The 21,898-nt window shown below is 41.0% G+C and overlaps 1 long non-coding RNA gene across 3 annotated transcripts; it reads left to right on the top strand.

Moving 5' to 3' along the window:
• The first annotated feature begins 15,050 nt into the window (after positions 1 to 15,050).
• On the top strand, positions 15,051 to 19,504 carry LOC101417216 (uncharacterized). Of its 3 annotated transcripts, none has more exons than XR_009181429.2 (4): positions 15,051 to 15,257; positions 15,432 to 15,861; positions 16,794 to 16,887; positions 18,746 to 19,504. It is a non-coding gene; the product is annotated as an uncharacterized lncRNA (long non-coding RNA). The 3 variants fall into 3 exon arrangements; XR_011646443.1 differs by having other exon boundaries at positions 15,068 to 15,084; XR_001118081.3 differs by lacking the exon at positions 15,432 to 15,861 and having other exon boundaries at positions 15,054 to 15,257.
• Positions 19,505 to 21,898: the final 2,394 nt, after the last annotated feature.

Raw genomic sequence — 21,898 nt, 5'->3', positions numbered from 1 at the left:
TTAATAAGTTTATTTAAACATGAGGTGACTAGTCAATGTGGTTATAGTTAATTATAAGGAGTTTGTAAAACATCTGCCAAACTGAAAATGTTTAAATAGTTCTAGTTGTCATTGTTAACTAAAACTTAGATTGGTATTGGTAGCAGAAATAACTTAATAATAATAAAACCTGTCTGAAGGCCACCGCAAAGTACATATTTAAGTAAATGGTAATAAAAAGTTATCTTGATTCTATTCAAAATCGTCTGTTTTCATTTTAACAATGAAAAATAATATTTTTCTTCTATTACTAAAGTACCTACTGTTATCTTCATAGTAAAATTGTGTAAGTGAACAGTCATTTGATATATGTGTTGCATTAAGTTGTTTAAAATATATAAAAACAAGGAATAAACTTTAACATTGTCAAACTCTTGTGCATTCAAACCAGGCCTTGAATACATTACAGGTGGCCTCTCCATGTAAGTTATTGGCTAGGCTGGTCACTTGACCCCTCAATTAAAAATATTTGCTATCTTAGCCTCTGGTTCTGCTCCTGAAGTTGATGGAAACTACGTTGCAGTTTCAAGCTCCTGCAGCAGCCAATAATGACTGGTACAGCCAAGTGTACAATGGATATTGCCTCCAGACTGGCACTGTTCCATGGTGCCAGAGAGCACTATGCACCAGGCTAGCAGAATACTGGAAATTCTCTCTAAGATCAAGAATGCTGCAACTTGCTTACTGCATTGAAGAACATGCTAAGTGGAGCCATGATACCAGGATACAGTAAGTAAAACTTAAACACAATTGGCATTATGGCCTGCTCTCATGGAGAGATAACATGTAAAGTATTACAAACCTGAAACTCAAAACTAATAATTGCAACTCTGAATCCTTATGCATTAAGTAATACATTAGTTAATATTAAGTGCTGTACTTTTATCCTGCACTAAATATATGCCTAATAATTATAACATTTCTATTCTATTCTTTTCTATTTTGGATCAAGTGCAGAAGTATATTAGACATGTTAAATTCCTGGTAAAATCATTTTCTAAACAGTTAAAAACATGTCTATAGAATAAGGTGGCAGTCTCAGCCAGTCTCAGTCAACTTCTATATTCTACTGTACTCTGCTGTGTAGCAAAGGTGAGGCTTGCTTGCTGATGGTGAGTCACCTATTGAACAAGTCAAAATTGCTAGAAATTGTACAATTAAAACCAAGGTGTAAAAAAAACCTTTATTCTGTAATTCTGCTCACTCCCACAGGTGAAAACGAAGAGAATTTCCAACTTAGTGTTCTAATCCTGAGTGAAGCCAGTTGCCCAAGGAGTGCCAGTTCACGAGGAGCATCTGACAGAGCGAATGAGTGCCAATCATTGAACAGCTTGGAATGTGTCTTCAGACAAAGCTAAGTGTCTGTTGCAATTTCTCTCTAAAGATGAATAACTTAAAAAAGAATATATATGCTGTTCCCACCAGCTTTGAAGAAGTGCCATCTTTATAGGCACCTAACCTTGTCTACCTCTGTAATCCAATGTGTCCTCTTTTAAAAACGGGTATTCCAATTTTTTACTTAAGTTTGTTTCTTTCAGAGTGAACATCTTATTAACCATATGAAAACTTCATCCAACTTCATAGAGAATGCCAGATCCATCTTCCTCCAGTTAGAATAAATGAAGAGTTTTACACCTTATTAGGCAATAACTATAGCCCATGGCCAGTAGGAAGCAGTTACAGAAAAGAGATCCTTCTCCCTTCAGCACCCCTTCTAAATTAAAGGTGTAAACTCTTCAAGGGTAAAATAAAATTAATAGATGGATCTGGAACCTGACTGGAAATCCATGTGAGCTCTGGTGGCCGCAGGATAACTACAGGAGGCCCCCGCCCCAGGATTCTACTGTCCAGAATGAAAACTTCTAAACTCTTAAAAACAGTCCTGGATGCTACACTAAAGATTGATAAATAAGCAATCAAAACAACAAACACACTTCTCCAAAGAAGAAATACAAATGGCTAAAAAGCACATGAAAAAATGCTCCAAATCCCTAGCTATCAGGGAAATGCAAATCAAAACTACAATGAGATACCATCTTACTCCCATAAGATTGGCAGCCATGAAAAAAACAGTAGAATACAAATGCTGGAGAGGATGTGAAGAAAGGGGAACACTCATCCACTGCTGGTGGGAATGCAGAAGGATCCAACCATTCTGGAGGACAGTTTGGCAGTTTCTCAAAAAATTATCCATAGATTTGCCATATGACCCAGCAATACCACTGCTGGGTATATACCCATCAGATCTGAAAACAAGGACACAAACCGATATATGTACACCAATGTTCATAGCAGCATTGTTCACCATCGCCAAAAGTTGGAATCAATCCAAAAGTCCATCAGCAGATGAGTGGATCAATAAAATGTGGTATATACACACAATGGAATACTACTCAGCTGTAAGAACCAATACACTACAATCGCACGTGATAACATGGATGAACCTTGAGAATCTTATGTTAAGTGAAGCAACCCAGGCATTGAAGGACAAATACTATATGACCTCAATGATATGAAATAAGTTAACTGCCTCAGAGAGCTAGAGTCTGGAAAAGTGGCTTACTGGAAATCGGGGGGTGGAGGAAGGATGTGAGTTAATGTCTGTAGGGGTGGAATCTGTGATGAGCTGGGGGTAAGTATGAGCACAAAGAAGGGACAAAATGGGGGCAAGGGGTTACCTTCGGGTGGGGTTTTCTGGGTTTGAGGGGGGCTGGGGATGGGAAGAGGGGTAATATGGTCCAAGAAATAGGTGGGAGGGAGGGGCAACATACAAACATGGGAGAGTGCCAGAAGTTCGTTGAGAACTAAATGTTGAGTAAAACGTATCAAAGTATAAATAGGAGGGTCACCTGGTTAGGACGCTCAGGGGGTATGGTCTGATGCGGGACGGACTCCGGAGGGAATAGCTGAAGGCTCATTTTGCAAGGTGGGTTCTACCATTGGGTGGGGTGGACCCATATCCTGGGGAAGACTAATGCCGTTGAATAGAGAGAACTGTATCTCTCGTGAGAAAGGACGGCTCCCAGGGCATTAGATTGGCAGGCGTTGTGGGCCCTAAGGGGAGGGGAAAATGGACGTGCAATGGATAGAACAAAGGTAAATAAGGGGGCAAAAGAGGAGTTATGTGAGAGTACACGAGGATGAATATAAAACAGCTAATATTACACCAAAAACATATAGGGGACGACAGACTAATAATGAAAACCATAAGACAAAACATAGGATAACTAAAAAATTTAGAAAACTGTACAACCTAAAGTATGGACCACATAGTAAGCACAAGTGTTACCTTGTTTGAAAACTATAGTTTCGGAATCTGTACATCAGTTTCAGGAAATATGATATGAATAAGTTAAAAGATTATTGCTGTGGAAGGGAAAAGGTTTTATGGTGGATCTGGGGAAATACTGTATATTGTATATATGAATTTCGGTGATCTAAGACTCTTCTGAAGCTGACATTATGTTGGGATTCACTTTACGGGAAGTTTTGGATCACAGAGTGGTTCAACAATGGCAGCGGAGGAATACTGATATGGGATGTTATTGACAGGATATATATGGTTGACAAGGAGTTATACAGGGCATATGCCCAGGGTATATGGTAATGTCTATATATACTCATAGTGGAAACAATTAAAAACAACAGCTGGGGGGGGGTACTGGGCTCCTGGCCGGGGGGTCACTGTTGTGGGCCCTGGGAGAGCAGCGGCAATCCTCCAGGTGCAACGGCAAGAACCAGGAAGGAAGGAGGGCCCAACAGTGGGCTCTTGATACTAATGGCTACACTTTTGAGCCTATGCACCTGCAATAAGAACAAGGCCTAGAGTAGCATTGTGCCTGGGGGTTTCCTCCTGACAGCCTTCATGTTACTCAAATGTGGCCACTCTCACAGCCAAACTCAGCGTGTAGATGTGATGCATTCCCCCCAGCGTGGGACACGACACCCGGGGATGAGCCTCCCTGGCACCGAGGGATCACTACCACATACCAGCTGAAGAAGCAACTAGAAAATGACCTTGAATTAAAGATTCAATGCGGAACAGCAGAATATACCTGTCTACATATAATAACATGACTTCGGGAAGCAGTTTGACCTAATGTAAGGGGGAAATGGAAAGGAGAAATGAGATTATAAGGCTGTGAGTCTCTAAAAAAGAGTCTGGAGGTTGTCAGAAGGAATACCCCTATGTACAACTGAACAGAGTCTAAGAGACAGATAAGGTAGATACAACCCCAGGTATTGGTTCTTTTGAGGGATAAAGAGACCCACGGGTTCTATGGTCATGGCAGAAGGGGTTCACTGCCATGACAGATGGCCCTTCTTTGGAGCTGGTGTTTCTGCGTGATGGAAATGGACTCAGAGGGGATCTCTTTTCACAAGACTTGCATGCTACTTTATTGGAATTGTAGTTGGTGCTGAGTTTAAGATATATGTAGGGGATTTGAATCTCTGGACTGATAATATGACACCCAGGCCCAGAGCCTCAACAGACTTCAGCTCCTACACTTTGACTTATTGAACTTACTCCACTCAGCTAACATGGAGTTGAAGAAGGTCAACCACCACAACATGGAGCCTAGAGTGTCTACAACTAGAAGCGGGAAGAGTGCATCCAGTACCCATGTGGAATCTAAGCCCTCACTTGACATAGATGTGCAATGGACACAACCAATCCAATGTCCACAGAGAAAATGTGGAATGGGTGTGGGAACGGTAGCCATGGGGGCTGCTGGGTGTGGGGAACAGGAGGAAGAGATGAGATGTGGAGGCATTTTCGGGACGTGGAGTTGTCCTGGATAGTGCTTCACGGACAATTACGGGACACTGTAGATCCCCCCAGGGCCCACTGGATGGAACGTGAGAGAGTCTGAGCTATGATGTGGACCATTGACTATGGGGTGCAGTGATGCTCAGAGATGAACTTACCAGGTGCAATGGATGTATCACGATGATGGGAGAGAGTGTTGCTGTGGGGGGAGTGGGGGGCGGGGGCGGTGGGGTTGAATGGGACCTCATATATATTTTTTAATGTAATTTAAAAAATAATAATAAATATTTAAAAAATAAAATAAAATAAAATGAAACTAAAAAAAAAAAACAAAAAAAAAAACAGCCATCCACCTCATAGCTCCAACAATAATTATGCCAAAGCTTAGCAAGTTAAACTTTGGCAAAAGGGGGAAATGATGTGGGCTATGGGTGGGAGACTCTTTGTCTCTTCAGAAATAACCTAAATTATCTGTGACTTGTGGGTGTGGGATGATGAAAGGTTGCAGTCCTGCCCTTGGTGAGCAGGAGACAGTTTAACAATGCAAGGTCTATAAACTTTAAGTATTCAGGGGAAATGCAAAGCAAATATGCTAAAAGCTTATTGAATGCCTGAGGTCCATGCTAAAAGCTTACTAAGATGTGGAAATATATGCTAATTCAAGCCTATTGTGAACTGAAACAAAAGGACTATTTGGCCTTTCCTCTCTGTATAAAAGGGACTAAAAAATCTTGTTTGGGGCTCGGGATTCCCGAAAGTTCCCGAGTCCAGCCGGCCGTCAATAAACCATTTTTCCTTCTCAAAATCATTCCTGAGTCCTGGCCTCTCTATACTCAAATAATTGGACTTCTCTCAAATTCTACAACACACAACCAGAAAACATGGCTGGTGCCCCAAACAAAAGAAAATGACACAGTTTATACCTCTAAATCTAGCACGCAAGCCCTTCCTCTGTTTCTCCATAGATTGGAAACTTCACAAGTTACAGCCTATCCAAGAAGATCTAACTTTCCCACACAAAAGTTTGTGATTAACCGCCTCCCCCATCATTCCAACCACTTTAGTTTTTACCTGCTCCCCTTTGTTAAATAAGGAATGGAATTTAGTGCTGAATTGGTATTGACTTAGCTCTTTCTTGGGCATCTTTTTATTGCCTATAGGACTGGTTTAAGCTGGTTTCCTTTGTTGCTGTTTAACCTGGGAATGGGAGACTGAGGCAGTAGGCTGCCAGGTTACATTAATCATTATTTTCTTCCTTTATGTGAAAACTAAACTAATGTTTGTTTCTTCTGTAATCTGGAAAAGCCAGTAAAAGAAAGCCTTCAGAAAAATCTTTCCAATATTGTTTCACAGTTAAACTTGTTTTATAAAAAAAGGAAGGAAAGTTTTAAGTAACTAAGTTGTATTTCCACATGGGGCTATTCATGTCTGCCTATTTGCTCAAATTGTAAAAATTAAATATGGAGTTATATAGGTGATGAACATTCCTAAAACCCAAAAGAAACTAAATGGTATAAAAGTCATGTAAAAATCTGAATTTAAAAACTATTGGGAAAGCTATTTTAAAAATCCTTATTAAATTATAATTGGAATAAATTAAGTGATTGCTTTATATTCCAAAGCCTAGAAGTCAGTATGCTTTTAAAATTATTCAGTTTTAAAATTTTATCAAAAACAAAAAGTTTTTGGGAAACAGACTTGACCCAGTGGTTAGGGCATCCATCTACCACATGGGAGGTTCGCGGTTCAAACCCCGGGCCTCCTTGACCCGTGTGGAGCTGGCCCATGCGCAGTGCTGATGTGTGCAAGGAGTGGCGCGCCACACAGGGGTGTCCCCCGCGTAGGGGAGCCCCACGTGCAAGGAGTGCACCCATAAGGAGAGCCGCCCAGCATGAAAGAAAATGCAGCCTGCCCAGGAATGGCGCCGCCCACACTTCCCCTGCTGCTGATGACAACAGAAGCTGACAAAGAAACAAGACACAGCAAATAGACACAGAGAACAGACAACCGGGGAAGGGGAGGGAATTAAATAAAAATAAATAAATCTTTAAAAAAAAATTATGGAAAAAACAAAACAAAAAGTTTTAAGCCCCTGTAAAGAAAAAGAAAACCACATTCTTTGTTTAAAGCAATAACAATTTCAACTTGTTTAGCTTGAATGTTATCTTTTTGGTTTATAGGATAACAGGTTAATAGGTTAACAGTATATATATTGAATCTTTAAAATGATAGAAACTGTAAGTTTGTATTTAATAAAATTAAGTTGAATGTAGGGCTACCCTCTCAAATGCATAAAGTAAATTCCATTGGTTGCTAATTGTAATCTAAAGTAAATTTGCCAGTCTGTGGTTGTGGTAAATTATAAAGAGTTTGTAAAAACATCTTCTGTGGGAAACAAAGGCATGCTGTTTCCATGGTAGCAAGTTACTTTCTGACCACTGGGTCATGCTGTCCCTAGAGATATACGTGCAGGTGGCTAATCTCTCTGGGAAACATAACATTCCAGCAGAACCCAGACTTGATATCTCAAGTAACCTGGGCAACAAGATTTATGAGTTTACTTGTTTCAATAACATAATAGAACATCTTGGGCTTTAGTTACTATCTTATCCACTGTGCACTGTGTTTTCATTAATGAAGTTATGGGAATAGTTAGCTAGGATAGTTACTGCTTCTCATAATGGCTTGGGGTATATAAAGAAGCCCCTGATATTAATAAATTTGTCTGGTGAGCTTGAGAAATAAATGCTCTCAGATCCCCTGATCCCAATCTCTCTTTGTCTTTCATTCCCGATACCCTTTGGGTCCATGACTCCGACAATCTTCCAAACTAGAGCATTTAAATGGCTAATTCTAAAAAGCTATTATTAATTTAAAAATCTGAATTGGTATTAATGAAAAAAAACTTTGTAACAATAAAACTTGTCTAATGGTCACCTCAATGTGAATATTCAAGTGATGGTAATGAAAAGTTACCTTGATTCCACTGGAAATCTTCAGTTTTCATTTTAAAAATAGGAAAAAGTTATTTTTCCCTCTACTTCTGAAGTAAAATACTTGCTAATTAACATCATCATGGTAAAAGTGTAAAAATAAAGAACAAAGTACTAAAAAGTTAAGTTCATTTAATATGTAATACATTGCACTGAAAATATTTAAAAAGTATATAAAAATCAACACATAAACTTAATCATTGTCAAACTCTCTTGTGCATTCAAACCAGGCCTTGAATACATTGCAGGCTGCCTCTCCATAAGAGTTATTGGCTAGTTTGGTCACTGACCCCTAGAACAATAAAAATATCTACTACATTTCTGGTCCTGCTCCTGAATTGAATAGCAACTACTTTGCAGTTTTGAGCTCCTGCAGCAGCCAGCAGTGGCTAAGTACAACCAAGTGTATAATGAATATTGTGTCTAAACTGGCACTGTTTCATAGTGCCAGAGAGCACTCTGCACCAGGCTGGTAAGATCTACTCCCTAGTTTCTCCCTAGAGTCAATGGTGCTGCAGCTTCTGTGAAGAACATACCAAGTGGAGCCATAATCACCAGAAAACCATAAGTAGAACTTAAATACAAATTGGCATTATGGCTGCTCCCATGGAGAGATAACATGTAATGTATTGCAAACCTGAAACTTAAATCTATTAATTACTGCTTAAAAAAAACTTATGCATTGAGTAATACATTAATTAGTATTAAGTACTGTACTTTTATCCTGTTATAAATATATGCCTGATAATTATAGTGTTACCTTTTCTATTCTAAATCATGTGCAAAAGTACATTGAACATGTTAAAAGTCCTGGTAAACTTCATTTTCTGAGTAGTTAGTAAACATGTCTATAAGATAAAAATAGCCATCTTGCCTGAGAGCAGTGGGGCCAATGGCCCTTTAGATCTAAATAGCCACAAAAACTATCCTGGGGGCAACCTCCCACAGTCTTCACCCCATACCAGGTAAAGGATGAGCTTGAAGCCAGGGGCCACCAGTGGCTTACAGGTAACTGGTTAATTAATGCCAGGCTCAATTACTAAAAACCCATGAAGTGCAAATAAGAGTTGGTTGAGCCTCAACAGACTTCAGCTCCTACACTCTGATTTATTGGACTCACCCCACTCAGCTAACACGGAGTTGAAGAATGTCAACCACCACACCATGGAGCCTAGAGTGCCTACAACTGAAAGCAGGAGGATTGCATCCAGTATCCATGTGGAATCTAAGCCCCCTCTTGACATAGAAGTGGAATGGACACAACCAAGCCAAGGTCCACAGGAAGGAGGAATACAGTAAGGATTAGAGTGGACTTAATGATATTCTATTCATGAACTACTGTGGTTAATAATCGAGAAAATGTGGCATTGGTGTGGAAAAAGTGGCCATGGTGGCTGCTGGGTGTGGGGAATGGGAGGAAGAAATGAGATGTGGAGGCATTTTCGGGACTTGGAGTTGTCCTGGATGGTGCTGCAGGGACAATTGTCAGACATTGTATGTACTCCCACGGCCCACTGGATGGAACGTGGGAGAGTGTGGGCTATGGTGTGGACCACAGGCCATGGGGTGCAGCACTGCCCAGAGATGTACTCACCAGGTGCAATGGATGTGTCATGATGATGGGGGAGAGTGTTACTGTGGGGGAAGTGGTGGGGTGGGGGCGGTGGGGGTGAATGGAGACCTCATATTTTTTGAATGTAATATATTTTTTTAAAATGAATAAATAAAATTTAAAAAAAAAAGAGTGTGTAAAACTCTCAGCCTGGCCTCCCTACTACCAGTAGAGAACCCAAAGTCAAATCCTGAGAGACCCCTTCTCCACTCCTGCCTTGAAACTCTTAACTAAAACTACTCAAGCAGACCAGATTTTTAAAATGAGCCTCTTGTGAACCCAAATGTTAAATGGTTCACAAATGAAATCAGTTTTATTAAAAATAAATTAAAAAGGCAAGTCATGCAGTAGTTTCTCAATTTGAAACCATAGAGGCCAAAGCTCAAAGCAGAACTAATTGCCCTTACCCAAAATTTAAAACTAGCAGCTGAAAAATGGGCTAATATTTATATAGACTCTAAGTATGCTTTCCTCATCCTTCACACTCACGCTGCTGTGTGGCAAAAATGAGGCTTACTTACTAATAGTGGGTCACCTACAAAGCATAAACAAAAAATCCTAGATTTCTAAAAACTGTAGTTACTTCAAAAAATAGCATTGTCCAGGGCATCAGAAAACAAACACTGCTATAGCAAAGAAAAATGCTTGAGCTGATGTAGCTGCTAAAGTGGCAGCACAAACCCAGGCCTCCCTCCTACCCCTAATTCCAACACTTGTACCAATACTTAAAGTTCCACAGTATACCCAGGATAAACAAACCAGGGCAGCTAAACTGAAAACTGATAAGTGGCTTGTTAAGAATACTCAGGTCAACCTGCCAGAAGCAGTGCAATAGAAAGTCCTTCATGGACTTCACCAAGCCACACATCTGGAAAAGGATGCCCTGTTCAGCTTAGCCAAACAGGTTTTCCAAAAAAAACAAAACCTGGTAAAAACAGTAAAAAAATCACCAGGAGTTATTCAGTTAAAGCCAAAATGTAAAAAACTTTACTCTGTAGTTCTAATCACTCCCACAGCTATTAAAGCTAAAAAAAAAAAAAGTCCAACTTGGTGTACTAATTCTGAACGAAACCAGCTGCCTAACAAAGTGCCAGCTCACCAGAAGAACCTGATGAAACACATGAGTCCTAATCATTGAACAGCCTGGAATGCATCTTAAAAAACAAAGCTAGGGAAACGGACTTTGGCCCAGTGGTTAGGGCGTCCGTCTACCATATGGGAGGTCCGCGGTTCAAACCCCGGGCCTCCTTGACCCGTGTGGAGCTGGCCCATGCGCAGTGCTGATGCGCGCAAGGAGTGCCGCGCCACGCAAGGGCGTCCCCCGCGTGGGGGAGCCCCACGCGCAAGGAGTGCGCCCATGAGGAGAGCCGCCCAGTGTGAAAAGAAAGAGCAGCCTGCCCAGGAATGGCACCGCCCACACTTCCCATGCCGCTGACGACAACAGAAGCGGACAAAGAAACAAGACACAGCAAATAGACACCAAGAACAGACAACCAGAGGGGGGGTGGGGTGGGAATTAAATAAATAAATAAATCTTTAAAAAAAAAAAAAAACAAAGCTAAGTGACTAATACCGGTATCTATTACAATTTTTCTCTGGGGGTTAGCCAAGAACATAAAATAACTTAAAAACAAATACATATATACTGTTCCCCACCACCTTTAAAAAGGTGCCATCTTTGCAGGCACCTAACCTTCTCTACCTCTGTGACCCAGTGTCCTCTTTAAAAAACCTTGTGTTCAAAAATTCTAACTAAATTTGTTTCTTATTAGCCATGTGAAAACTTCATCCAGCTTCATACAGAATGCCAGATCTGTCTTCCTCCAGTCAAAATAAAATAACAAAGTTTTTACACCTTGTCAGGTAAGGACTACAGCCCATGACCAGCAGGAAGTAGCTATAGAAAAAAAGGATCATCTCCCTTCAGCACCCCTTTAAGATTAAAGGTGTAAACTTTCTAAAAGGGAAATAAAAATTAACAGATGGATCAGAAGCCCAGCAAGAAATCCACATAAGCGCTGAAAACCTCCAGGATGGCTGCCCCAAGATTCTGCTGTCCAGGACGAGAACTTCTTCTGGGAACAGGAAAAAGTCCTGGATGTAGCCCAGGGGCTTTGTCTTTGGGCCCTCATTGGGAAATTGATGAATGGGGTAATCAATCAAAACAACAAACAGACGCCCACTTTGTAACTCCAACAACAGTAATGCCAAAGCTTAGCAAGTTAAGCTTGCATAAAGGGGGAAATGATATGGGCTATGGGTGGGGGCTGTGCAACTCTTCATGAATAACCTGGGCTGCGTGTGTGTCAAACAATAAAAACTGCAGCCCCACCTTTCATAACCATGCCAACCACTCCAGTCCCGGAAAGTCAATTAAGTGACATAGGCTCTATAGACTTTGAATATTCAGGGAAGATGCAAATTAAATATGTTAATTCAAGCTTACCTGGAATGTGGGAAATATGTGTTACTCAAGCTTATCTAGCACTCAAACAAAGCAGCATTTAACACGTTAAGCACTCCTATATCCTCTGTATAAAAAGAACCCAAAAATCTTATTCAGGAAAAAGTAAATACATTTTTCCTTCCCAAATTATTACTAAGTCCTGGCCTTCCATACGTGATTATTGAATCTCTCTCTCCTTCCACAACACTGTCAACGTCCATATCTTGCTTCTCTTTGCGTTCTAGTTTGTGATTTTGGAGGTATTTCAGTTTTCTATTGTTGCCATCAGCAATTACCACAATCTTACCAGCTTAAAACAATGCAAACTTATCTTCTGGTTTGGCAAGTCAGAAGTCCAGGTATAGTGTGTCTCAGCTGAGTCCTCTGCTTAAGGCCTTGTAATGACAAAATCAGCCAGCTGCATTCCTTTCTCTGAGGCTCGGGGGATGAATCTGCTTTTGAGCTTACTCAACTTGCTGCCTGATGGGTTCTTTGCATGGTAGGACTGAGTTCCCTGTGACAGCTTGGCCCATCTTTGTTCCAGCCTGCAGTCCTCAACTTTGCCCCTAGCCCCTTCAGGAGGGTGGGACCATGCTCACATTTCAAGTCTTTTCTTCCTGCCACATTTCTTAGCTCCTCTACTGCACCCAGCTGGAGAAAGTCCTCTGTTTTTAAGGGCCCTTGTGAATAGATTGGCCCCACCAGAAGTATGCAGGATAATCGCTATAGGTCTGCAACCTTCATTACATCTTCATTAGCCATGTGATGTAGCATATTGATAAAATCCGGGGATTAGAGTGTGTACATCTTTGGGAGCCATTCTGCCCAACACAGAGGCTCTTAGAAATCAGCAGGGAATCCACAGTAGCTCCACAGGGTAGCAAGATCCTGCAATAACAGACAATGCGTATTATTCTGAAATTAGTGTTTGTGTTGCTTTAGAGATGGATCATGAGATTATTCACACTAAGCATGGAACTAGATACTGATTTAAGGAAACAGCAAAAATCATGACCTAAGCACCAGAGATTTATAGGATGAATGTTGGTGTTCAATATGCCTTTTGCAAGAATATGCTATCACATGTTACCCCCTTAAAATGTTTGAGTGTGCTGTGAGGAATTAATGGATTCTTTTCCGAATCTTATTTTTACTTTCAAACTTTTACGGATATTTACAGTTCTCAGCATAGGAAATATTCTTCAAATGATAATACTACTAAACTAAGTAGGGTTACATAATTTGCTATTACTATCAATAGAACACAAATAATGTGAAAATATCAGTTATAATATGATTAGCGATTATGCTGAAAAAGTCGAAAATCACATTTTTAAAAATAACTCTCTAGCAATTTATGGAAGATGCATTCACAAATGCACTCAGAATCAATCACTCAATAAACAGAAACACCCAGACGTGGACATATTTAAATTCCTCTTGGTTGGGGCCGTCCCGCACCTAAGGCAGAAAGACGATGGCCACAAAGAAGACGAAAAAGTTGCTGGAGTCGATCAACTCTAGGCTCCAGCTTGTTATAAAAAGTGGAAACTACGTGCTGGGATACAAGCAGACTCTGAAGATGATCAGGCAAGGCAAAGCGGAACTAGTGATCCTCGCCAACAACTGCCCAGCTTTGAGGAAATCTGAAATAGAGTACTGTACCATGTTGGCCAAAACTGGTGTTCATCACTACAGTGGCAAAAATATTGAATTGGGTACAGCATGCGGAAAATACTATAGAGTACGTACACTGGCTATCATTGATCCTGCTATCATTAGAAGCATGCCAGAACAGACTGGTGAAAAGTAAATCATGTAAAAAAAATTTTTTAATAGAGCTTGTTTTAAAAGCAAAAAAAAGCACAGCTCTACATTTTAATTTGGTCCCCAGGAAGTTGTGTCAAGGTAGGAAGAAGTGTTACCATAAGTACAGCTGTTTCCTTTAGAAGCGCCAGCCTGATCCAGCACCACAAAGGATTGCATGTCTCTCACTGAGTGGGTGATTTATTGCAAGAGCACAAGCAAGGAACTGGGGGAATTTCCCCCAAAACAGTTCAAAGTGAGAATGGGAGCTAGGGTTTTCATAGGCAAAGAAAAAGGGTAAGTGAGAAGAAAAACAACTTTAAAAAAAAAGAAAAAGAAAAAAACAAGCGATACTTCCAGGGGCTTTGTGCAGAGCGTACGTGCAATTTCTTAGTCCTGCATTGTTTCAGGCACATCAAACTTGTCCTTGGTTTCAGCGGCTAATAATCCACAGTTCTGGTATTGTTGTGCGGGTGTCCACGTGCAAGGTCATAACTCCTCTCTCAGCTGACAGCTCAAGGATATCAAGACTTTTGTCTCTGACGAAAGATTTACTGGGTGCTCCTGACACCATTCTGTCAGGTTTTGCTTTGAGACGTTTCCTTATTCCTGTAAGCAGAATTAAAAAGTTCTGGCTAATCTCCTTCAGGGAACTAAGTGCAGAGTAAATTTAGGAAATTAGATTAACAAAAAACCAGCTCAATTAGTTTGAAGAAAGGGTATTAGAAGGTCCAGAGCTGCTTAAATTAAGAAATGGTCATAAGTATATATATTTATTTAATAAGTCAATTTTATTGATATATATCAACAAAACGTACAATTCATCCAACGTGCACAATGAATGGTATTGGCAATATACTTGTGCACTCATCACCTCAATCATCGTTGGAGCATTTTATTTCAATAATGATAATAAAAAACAAACTAGAAAATTCTTCACTCCTAGATCTATGCTTCCCCTGCTGTACGTAGGCGCGGATGGCTGGCCGCCCCTTGTGCCTTTCCCGCGCTGCCCCGCCCCGCCCCTCAGGAGGCGGCGGAGATCAAAGGGACCTCGGCCCCCCACTCCCCACCCCCCACCCCCCACCCCCCACTCCCCACTCCCCACTCCCCACTCCCCACTCCGCTGAGGAGCCCGGGACGCTCCGCCCCGCCCACCAGGGTCGCAGACCTCGCCCCCGCCGGGCTGCCGCGGAGCCTTCTAGGAGGTGTAGTCCGCGCTCTGAACAAACACGCGCGCGCTCCGCGGGGCGAGGCCAGCCCCTGGGGCCAAATACTACAACTCCCAGAATCCCAGCTGCCGCCGCGTCCCCTCCCCCGGGGTCGCCAGTAGAGCACTCCTATTGGTCAGAAGGCCGCACCGCGGAGGGCTCTGGGAATTGTAGTTCCACTTCCTGTCCCCCACAGTGGATTCCGGGTGAGGCCCAACTGCTGTCCTCCGGCGCTCCGCGGTCGGCGCCGCCTATCGGATTTCATTCCGGTTCCCCGAGGGCTGGGCCTGGCCAGTCTGCCCGAGCCCTGCCCGCTGCGGCGCGGGGCGCCTGATTGGAAGGCTCTGGCGGAGTCCAGCGGGAGAGAGTTCCGCCGCAGGTGCTGCGGCCGCGTCCGGGGCTGGAGTACGGGGGCAAGGACCCGCGCAGACTGTCGAGGCCGGGGCGTGGGTGCCAAAGGGCCGAAGGGGACCGCCTCACGTGTGGAGGCGCTAGGGCGGGGAGCTGCAGCCGGGTCTGGCTTCTCACGCTTTTTCTTCTCCGCCTTTCCCAGTTCTGACCAGGAAAGATCTCAGAGTCGGAAGAAGCGATGGCCTCGGGGCGCCTGCCCAGTGACTGGCCGCTTCCCCTTCCTCCTGCCCGCAGTGTTTGCCAAGGCGGGGAGTGACTTTTTAAATTTGTGACTCCTGGTCCAACATCCCCGCCCTTCCTTCCAACTGCCACTCAGTTTGTCATTCTCGTCAAGAAAGGAAACCAGTGGTAGAAAACCCGAGTCGTCCTGTGGCCCTTAAAAGTATTAACAGAGAGCTTTAACTGTCAAAGAAACGTAGCCCGAAGTCCCCCCATCCCATTCCCGCCAGCAGGAAATCTCCTGGCTTAGATGGCTTCAACTACCACACACTTCAGGAACAAATAATTTCAGTCTTTAAATCATATGGAATACATCTGAAAGAGGAATCGCCTTTCAATTTGTTTGTTTGAAGGTAGCATAATCTCTGGTTATGAAAAGGTTTCTGGGCGCAAGCTTATTAGAAAAATAAACACAGAAACCCAGGAATAGCAGTAGGACTGCCTCATAAACTGTTGTGAAGATTAAGTGAATTCCCATTAAGTGTTTACTTGGTACAGCAGCAAGGGTGGAAAAACCCTTCGCAAATAATATTATGATTTTATTTTGGGGGGACTCCAGGAAAGGAAGGTGAATCCTAAAGGGAACTGTACGTTTTGATCTTGTGGAAGAATCACTAGCTTATCAAAAAATGGGCATTACTCTTAGGGGGCAAACATTTAAGGGATTACAGGGGCAACCCACTGAAGTGGCCGATACAGACCGTGTGATCCTCTAGCCCTGATTGTTGCTTAAAGACAGGCCTCAGGGATCCCAGAAAGCTTTGAGTCTGTCCCTCAGAAGCCAGGATTCTCTCAAGACAGTTCTCTGTACACCTGAATGCTTTCCCATATTTTGAGCCTCCCACCCAACCCCCCACTGTGAGCGGTGCAGGGACAAGGGCCCTGGCTGAGTAGACGATATGAGTGATGTTTCAGGAGCAGGTGACCTTTGAGGATATGGCCTTGGACTTCACCTGGGAAGAGTGAACCCAGAGAACCCTGTACCATGATGTGATGCTTGAAACCTTCAGGCACCTGGTTTCAGTGGGTGAAGCTATGCCCCATGTATATTTCAGTCTGTCTAGGTAGGTCTTGTTAGATTGAATATGATCTGGCTGGGAGCCCAAGGCCAAGCTCCCAACCCCTTAGGGGCATAGATACCCCATCAGGTAGTTTTAATTGAGGACTAAAAAATGGGGTAATGTAGCCTCACCTAGTTGCTCCTTTAGGGCCATGAATACATGGGGTGGCTGTAGGGGTTTCTATCTGCATAAATCCTTATAGCATGTGTCTCTCGCTTGAACAGGTCCTTGGATCCCCAAGCTGGATATTGTTGCCCAGCTGGAATGCAGAGCAGAGCCTTGGATGATGGACAGAATTCCTCCAAGACCCCTACCCAGGTAAGATGGGGACAGGCTCTTTATAGTCAATGTTCATTTATATATTCCCCCATATTTTCCCTTCATTCCTTCTGGCAATGTCATCATTCCACCTGGGATCATTTTCCTTCTGCCTGAAGAACTCCTTTTGTTATTTCTTTAAAATCAGGCCTGTTGGTGACAAAGTTCCCTGTTAATGTATACCTGAAAATGTCTTTATTTCATCTTCATTTTGAAAGTACAGTTACGGTAGAGAATTCTTAAGTTTTCAGTTTTTCCTTTCAGAGGCCATTGGCCTCTAGTATCCATAGTTTCTAGTTGAAGTCAGCCATCTGTCTTATGTTGCTCATTTGAAGATAACTTGACATCTTATCAATGCTGAGCCTTTTATTCCATGAATACAGTATATTTATTTAGGTTCTTTAATTTCAGCGATATTTTGTATATTTTAAGTGTACATATCTTGCATATCCTTCACTAAATATATTTTTCGGTATTTGATGTTTTTGATGGTATTGTAAATAGTTTTGTTCTTTAATTTCATTTTGCAATTGTTTGGTGCTAGTGTAGAAATATAGTTAATTTTTTATATTGACTTTATCCTGTGAACTTCCTAAGATCACTTATTGATTCTAGTGATTTGTCTGTCATTTCCCTTGGATTTTTTACAGTCATGTCATCTGCCAATAAAGATTGTTTTATTCTTCCTTTCTAGTCTTTATGCCTTTCTTTTCTCTTGAATTATTGTACGGGCTATGTCCTCTAGTATATATATTTTTAAAATGTATGTCTAGTTAACATACAGTGAAATGTGAAGTTCTTAAGAGTATAGGCCCATAAAGTTTTACAAACCACACTCGAGTCCACATATGGAATATTTCTATCTCTATACATTTCCTTCAAGTCCCTTTCCAGTCAGTAGTCTCCTCAAGTGGCAACTATTGTTACGATTCTATCATCATGGATTATGTAGCACAATACTTAATAAAAGTCCATGAGAGTGGACTTCCTTGCCTTGCTCCCACTCTTAGCAGAAAAGCATGTACTATTTCACCATTAAATGTTACCTGATGCCCTTTATCAGATGGAGGAAGTTGTGTTCCTGGCTTGCTGAGCTTTTATTGTGAATGGATATTTTATCAGTTGCTTTTTATGAATCTATTGAGATGATCATCTAGTTATTTTTTTCCCTTCCCTCCTATGTTCTGTTAAAGTGGTAAATTACATTGATTATTTTCAAATATTATACCAGTCTTGTATTCTTAGAATATCCCCACTTGGTCAAATGCATTGCTAGGTTTTATTTGTTAGGAATCTGTTTAGGATTTTGTGCCTGTATTGGTCTGTAATTTTCTGTTCTTAAATGTCCTCAGTACTTATCAGGAAGTGCCAGTTTAATAAATAAAATAAGTTGGGCAGCGTTCAGTTCTCTGAATGTTTTTTATAAGGTGGTATAATTTTTTCTTAAACTGGTAAAATTCCCCAGGAAGCCATCTGTACTTGTAGTTTTCTTAGTGGAAAATAGATTTCTTTAAAAGATATAGGGGAGGAGATGTGGTTCAAGTACTTAAGTGCTTGCTTCCCACATGGGAGGTCCCTGGTTCAGTTCCCAGTGCCTCCTAAAAAAAAAAAAAAAAAGAGCAACAACAAGCAAAGCAAATGAAAAAGCCAACTCAGGGAAGCCAGTGTAGCTCAGTGGGTTGAGCACCAGTTTAAAAAAAAGATTCAGGAATATTTGGATTTTCTTTCTTATTGTATCAATTCTGGAAAGTCAGGTTTTTCAAGGAATTGGTCCATTTCCTCTAATTTGTTGAATTTATTGGCATATTTTAAAAATATAATATTCTCTTATTATCCTTTTATTTATTTATTTTTTTAGGTTCTGGCACCGGGGATTGAACCCAGGACCTCGTATGTGGGAAGCCAGTGTTCAACCACTGAGCCACATTGGCTCCCTTCCTATTATGCTTTCAATGTCTGAAGGCTCTGTAAAGATGTTCCCTCCCTTTTTGTGTTGTTCCCTTTTTTATTCCTACTTTTGTTAAATTGTGTTTTCTGTTTGTCTTTTTCCCCAATCACTCTTTCTAGGCATTTATCAATTTTACTAACCTTTCCAAAGATTTAGTGTTGATTTTAATTTTATTTTCTTTGCTTTCTAGAACATTGATTTCTCCATTTCATTATTTATTTTCTTCTTTTGTTTTTGGTTTAATTTGCTTTCCTTTTTTCTGTCTTCTTGAGTTAGAAGTTTAGGTCATTTGATATTTATCCTTTCTTCCTCAGTAATGTTTGCATTTACAGCTATATGTCTCCTTCTAAGCCTTGTTTTAATTGCACCCACATGTTTATATATTTTGTATTTTCATTATTGGTCATTTCAAAACATTTTCTCATTTCCTCTGTGATTTTTTTCTTTGACTTGTGAGTCATTTAGAAGTACCTTGTTTAATTTCCAAATATATGGGAACTTGTGTTATTTATGCTGAGATTAATTCCATTGTGGTCAACGAATATACTCTGTATGATTTCAGTCCTCTTATATTTATTGAGAAATGTAGTCTATTTTGATAAATGTGTATTCACTAATATTGTGTGCAGTGTTTGATAAATATCAATTAAACCAAGTTGCTTAATTTTTTTTTAAAGATTTATTTATTTCTCTCCCCCCCCCCGCCATTTGTCTGTTCTCTGTGTCTATTTGCTGCATCTTCTTTGTCCACTTATGTTGTTGTCAGTGGCATGGCAATCTGTGTTTCTTTTTGTTGCGTCATCTTGTTGTGTCAGCTCTCCGTGTTGTATCAGCTCTCCGTGTGTGTGGCACCATTCCTGGGCAGGCTGCACTTTGTTTCGCGCTGGGCGGCTCTCCTTCCGGGGCGCACTCCTTGTGCCTGGGGATTCCCTACGCGGGGGACACCCCTGTGTAGCAGGCACTCCTTGAGCACATCAGCACTGCGCATGGGCCAGCTCCACATGGGTCAAGGAGGCCCAGGGATTGAACCACGGACCTCCCATGTGGTAGACGGACGCCCTAACCATTGGGCCAAGTCCGCCGCCGCTTAATTTTCTTGTACACACATTATTCTTAAAGATCTTGTCTTCTATCAGCTATTGAGAAAAGAATGTTAAATCTCCAACTGTGATGGTATATTTATTTAAAATTTGTAAATTTTTGCTTCATGTATTTTGAAGTTATGTTACTGAGTAAAAAGACATGTTGGATTATGTTTTCCTGATGAATATACCCTTATTACTATGAAATGTCCTTCTTTTCCTTTGGCATTATCTCGTCTTGAAGTCTACTTTTTCTTATCTTAATATAGCCAACTGGCTTTCATGTGATGAATGTGTTTCATAATGTATCTTTTTCTATACTTTCAAACTTTGAAATGTTAAAGTGGGTCTCCTGTAAGCAGCATTAAATTTGGTCTTATTATTTGTAATTATTTTTTCATAGAAGGTACTGGGATTGAACCCAGGATCTCGTATAAGGGAAGCAGGTGCACAACCACTTAGCTACATCCACTCCCCAGTGAGAGTTGTTTTTTTCTTTTTTTTTTTTTTTTAAATACAGGGTTCTCTTAAACCACCCTATTTTTTTTTTTTTAAAGATTTATTTTTATTTATTTATTTCCCCTCCCCTCCCCCGGTTGTCTGTTTTCTGTGTCTTTTTGCTGCGTCTTGTTTCTTGTTTCTTTGTCCGCTTCTGTTGTCGGCAGCGGCACGGGAAGTGTGGGTGGCGCCATTCCTGGGCAGGCTGCTCCCTCCTTCGCGCTGGGCGACTCTGCTTATGGGTGCACTCCTTGCGCGTGGGGCTCCCCTACGCGGGGGACACCCTGCGTGGCGCGGCACTCCTTGCGCGCATCAGCACTGCGCATGGGCCAGCTCCACACGGGTCAAGGAGGCCCGGGGCTTGAACCGCGGGCCTCCCATGTGGTAGACGGACGCCCTAACCACTGGGCCAAAGTCCGTTTCCCTGTTTTTTTCATTTGTTTGCACGTTTGTTTTGTTTTTAGGAGGTACTGGGGAATCGAACCCAGAACCTCATACATGGGAAGTAGGCACTCAACCACTTGAGTTACATCTCCCTGTAATTCATTTTGAAAATCTTTATTCTGAAATTTAGTCAACTTAAGTTTAGTATAATTACTTTTATGTTTGGATTTTTGCATATCATCTTGTTATTTTTTATTTTATCTTGCCATTGCTCCTTTGTTTTTCTATATGCCGCCTTACTAATACGTTTCATCTCCTTTTCCTCTTTGCTGTATGTCTGTGATGTTATACAATCTTATGTCTTATTTGCTCCAAAGATAACAACACTCATCACTTATCATACTCTACCTTGAATTAATATTGTACCACTTAATGTACAATGTAAGAATCTTACATTAGTATAATTGCTATTTTCCCTCCTTGGTGTTACTGCTTTCATATATTTCATTTATACACAGTATATTAACCAGTATATATTGATATTATTTTCACTTTTATATAGTCAACAGCCTTTGAAATGAATTAAACATAATTTTGAATAATTTACTCTTTATTCCTTTCTGCAGATCTAGGCTTCCATCTTTGATTATTTGCATTCAGGATAAACAACATGCTTTAGTTTTTCCCTTGGTGCACTCAGATGGTAGAAATTTCTCTCTACTTCTGCTTGTCTGAATATATCTTTATTTAGCCTTCATTTTGGAAGAATATTTTTGCTGGATATAGAATTCTAGGTTGACAGTTGTTTTTCTTTTCAGCTTTAAAGATACAAGTCTCTTGTCATCTGGCTTCTCTTGTTTCTGGTGCAAAATTGTTTTCTCCTGAATATAATCTATTTTCCTCTGATTGCTTTTAAGATTTTTGTCTTTATCTTTGGTTTTCAACACTTTATGATATATTAGGTATGGTCTTCTTTGAAATGACCTTGCTTATGGTTTGCTCAGCATCTTAGATCTGTAAGATGTCTTCTTTTTATTCAAACTTTTTTTCAAATTCAAAAAATAAAATAATAGACAAAAGGCAGCTCAACAAATTATGG

The sequence above is a fragment of the Dasypus novemcinctus genome, chromosome 18, assembly GCF_030445035.2.
Source record: "Dasypus novemcinctus isolate mDasNov1 chromosome 18, mDasNov1.1.hap2, whole genome shotgun sequence".
Taxonomy (NCBI): domain Eukaryota; kingdom Metazoa; phylum Chordata; class Mammalia; order Cingulata; family Dasypodidae; genus Dasypus; species Dasypus novemcinctus.
The sequence above is the reverse complement of the archived record's forward strand: the minus strand, read 5'-3'. Positions and strand labels throughout refer to the sequence as shown.